We start from the raw sequence: 3,515 nt of genomic DNA, 5'->3' as shown, positions 1-3,515 counted from the left end.
GGGCCGGTACGTGCAAATGATGTGAATCTGAAGGGAAGCACGTTGGATGCTGAAGTAATAACCAGGCGCACACTGCAAGGACTGAGCCAGGTAAGGGAGAAAGGAGAGGGCTTCTGCTCAGACAGGTTTATGCATCGTAGAAAAGTAAAAGCTCCTGAATGAGCGAGAGCGATGCTGTGGCTGCCGGCCGAAGCTGCAGTCGGTACGTGGGGTCTCACGAAGCACCGAGGGGAGTTATTTTAAAAGCTCTGTGTGAAACACGAACATTTGTGTGCAGCAGCAGCAGGAAAGGCTATCTCGCCCAGGATCCCGTGGGCGTTTAACACGGCCCCATTTAAGCAGTCAAACACCAATTTACCGGGTGCGAGCTCCTAATGGCACAGAGATGAGTCATTACAGGGTTTCAAAATGCGTAAATATGATCGCATCCTAATTCGGTGTGTCACCGATGATTTACCGTGCATTTGCTGGGTTGTGAGGCTGTGCAGAAACCTCGGAAATTCCTGCCCACTCGTGCGATGAAAAATAATAATTCACATTTGTGTCAGTGTGTGAAGAGTTAAATGGGTTTTCTTCTTATGTTGGCACTGGATTTCAGTGGAGAAATATGTGCAGTTTTACAGCCTGGCACTGCTGTATTTCACACCGCCAATATACAACCGAATAATAAGTAAACATAAGATTTTTGGCTACATCGGATTTTCCAAGGTGATTAAATAATTTTCTAAATAGCTCTGAGAACGAAGCTGTCTGAAATCCCCAGGGCATTAAGAAATTAACTGCATACATATGCATTTTAAAGACATAGTTGGGATGCAAATTTACTAAGTGGCAACGTAAAATATTTAAGAGAGCAAACACCATTGACTCTGAACTCTTGCAGTGTGAGCTGAAGCCACCCCAACCAGCAGCGGCTACCCTTGCTGCAGGGGCTGCTGCGGGCACCCACATGTGCGCCGAGCTCTGCGCGGCGCCTGCCGCACGAGCTGCCGCAGCAGATGGTGAGCTTCTCAGACAAACACCCCGCAAAAGCCCTCTGAATGTTTCCTAAGTATGCAAAAGAGACGACCAGACCTTTCAGCATCTCAAATGACAGCCTTGTTCTTCGCACAAGGCGCTTGGTGGACTCATACAAAGAAGAAGGAGCCGCTAGCATCACAGATCAGGGTGTTTTTTTGGGGGGGGAAAGCAGCTGTCTGGGGCACTGCTGACTCAAGCACTTGGCAGCAGCCCATGCTGGGGCTTCCCAAGGTTTTCCACAGTGGGAGCGACCTCCACCATGACCTACGTGGGGACCAGAGGCTCCCTGGATAGGAGCCACAGCCCAAAACCATGCAAGAAGAGGGCTCGCCCTTCACCAGGGTGAAGGCTCCAGGTGCAAGCAGTCAGGGCAGGGTGAGCAGCCCCATCTTGGGGCTTTCCCCCTGTGTCAGGGCTGCTTGGGGCATCCCCTATCACCCATCTGCTCCTGAGCCACTTGGCCAGGCAGGGTGAGAGCAGAGCCGCCGGAGGACCGGCTCTGGAAAGCCGGCCCTCCCCATCAGCTCAAGGAAATTCATGTTGCGTGTTCTGCTCCTTCTCTGCCCACAGAGTTCTTGCTCGTGGTGGTGCGTAGGTGTATGTGAGGGATTTATCCTTTCCCCACTGAATCACTGCAGCACAACATCTTTTCAACCCTTCTGTACAAGCAGAAAAAAGCCCTGTGTTATTTCTCCTCATTTTCCTGCTTAAGGAGACACCCAGTCAGCTCCACAGTGCGACCTGGCTGCATCCCAGCTGGGAACCAGCATGACACCTCCAAGCCCCCACCGAGACCTGCCTGGGGGAGGAGACCAATGCCCTCCTACCAGCTGGTGCCCCAAAATTACAGCTGAGCCCGCCTAAGGCCAGATGCCCTAGGGTTCTGCTGCCCCATGCAGCACCCATGCCTTCCCCCTTGCATCTAGAAAATCATTCGCCACCTTTACAGGTGATTTCAGAGCAAGCACCGCGTTGCAGCAATTCCTCTGCATACGCATCGCCGTCATAACACGTATTTAAACCAACGTTATTACATACTGTAAGGCAGCAGCTAAAACAACAAGGTCACGCATGAATTACGGGGGTCCTTCCTAGCTCTGCTCTGTCAGCTGAAAACTTGCCCCGTGCTGGAGGGAAGGAGCAGGCTGCAGTGCCCGCGGCATGGCGTGCTCACCCGCCTCCGCAGGAGGAAGCACGGGGCGACAGGCCAGCCTCGCACGCAGCAAATTGCAGGGGTCGGGTGGAAGCCAAAGTGCTCCCAAACACAAACCACTGCAGGAACAAGGGTTTGGGCTTTAAGCAGGGGCCCTGGAAGACCTTTCATCGCCACGTCCCAACCTGAGGTTTGCATACGCGATTTCTGTATTCCAAAAAGAAAATGAATTCTGTGGTTGTTGCCATGGGCAAAGCCATTGCCATGAGCGGATGCCTTCCCTTCAGACCCTCCTATAAATTGCTTATTTAGGAAAAGACGAGACCTTTAGCAATTAAATGACACCGAGCTTTTTGGCTGCATGAGAAACAGATACATCCCAAATTTTAAAATGAGCACTAACAGCCCTCCTGTAATAGCTGTTTAACAGTTTCCAACCAAAGACGTTATAGTACTAAGCCTCATAGCTCCTCCATGGGACACTGAATCCGGCAGGGCTGACCCAAGCCTGTAGGCCCTGGTAGGGCTGCAACAGACCAACACCACTGCATTTTTCTTGAACTTCGGTCATTGATCTGCCCAGAACAAATGGGAAAAAAAAAACTAAACATTTTCTGATTTTGTGTGCAGTCCAGAACATCACCAATAGCTCACAGCTTATTGTGACCCACCCTAGCACATTTAAGACAGTCGTGCCTAGCTCCTTCCTTCTCCTTCTTCCTTTTCCAGCACAGGGCAAGATCACACTGCAAGTGCAGATAAAAAAAACAGCAACATTAAACTATTTGTTTTGATTTCCCACATTTAATTCCCTCTTGGTTGGGCTGGGAGAAGGCACAAAGGATTGCGCCCTACTCTGAACCCAGTAGGTTGAGCGGATTCGCCTCCCTGCTTCGAATCACACCTGACTTCTGTGCCATCCCAGCAATTCGGATTCCCCAACACCACCACCACCCTTCTCTTTGATATTTTTCATCTCATCTCTGACCTGTTTCTATTCTCTTTTTATACCCCATTTCCCATACAATCACTGTTCTCCAACAAATACACTGCCATATACAAGCAAGAGTGCAGGAAGTGGCATCAAGTGAGTCTGCCATTGCTGCAGATCCTTTCTGGATTTCGTTTCCTCACTATTTGCCTTGGCCCTCTAAAGCCCTGCAGGCTCTGCACGTAACAAGGCTACCCATAATCAAGGATTCAACCACAAGAGCAGGAAAAGCCTTCTGCCAGCGAGAGCTGCACTTCAAGATGCTCCCTCCTCCCCTGTCCCAAGAAAATTACCTCCCTTTAGAAAACAGAAAGGAAAAAAAAAGGAAGAAAAAACCCTGGGGAAACTAAA

This window comes from Anser anser (genome assembly GCF_964211835.1).
Source record: "Anser anser genome assembly, chromosome: 6".
Classification (NCBI taxonomy): Eukaryota; Metazoa; Chordata; class Aves; order Anseriformes; family Anatidae; genus Anser; species Anser anser.
Note: the sequence above shows the minus strand (reverse complement) of the source record.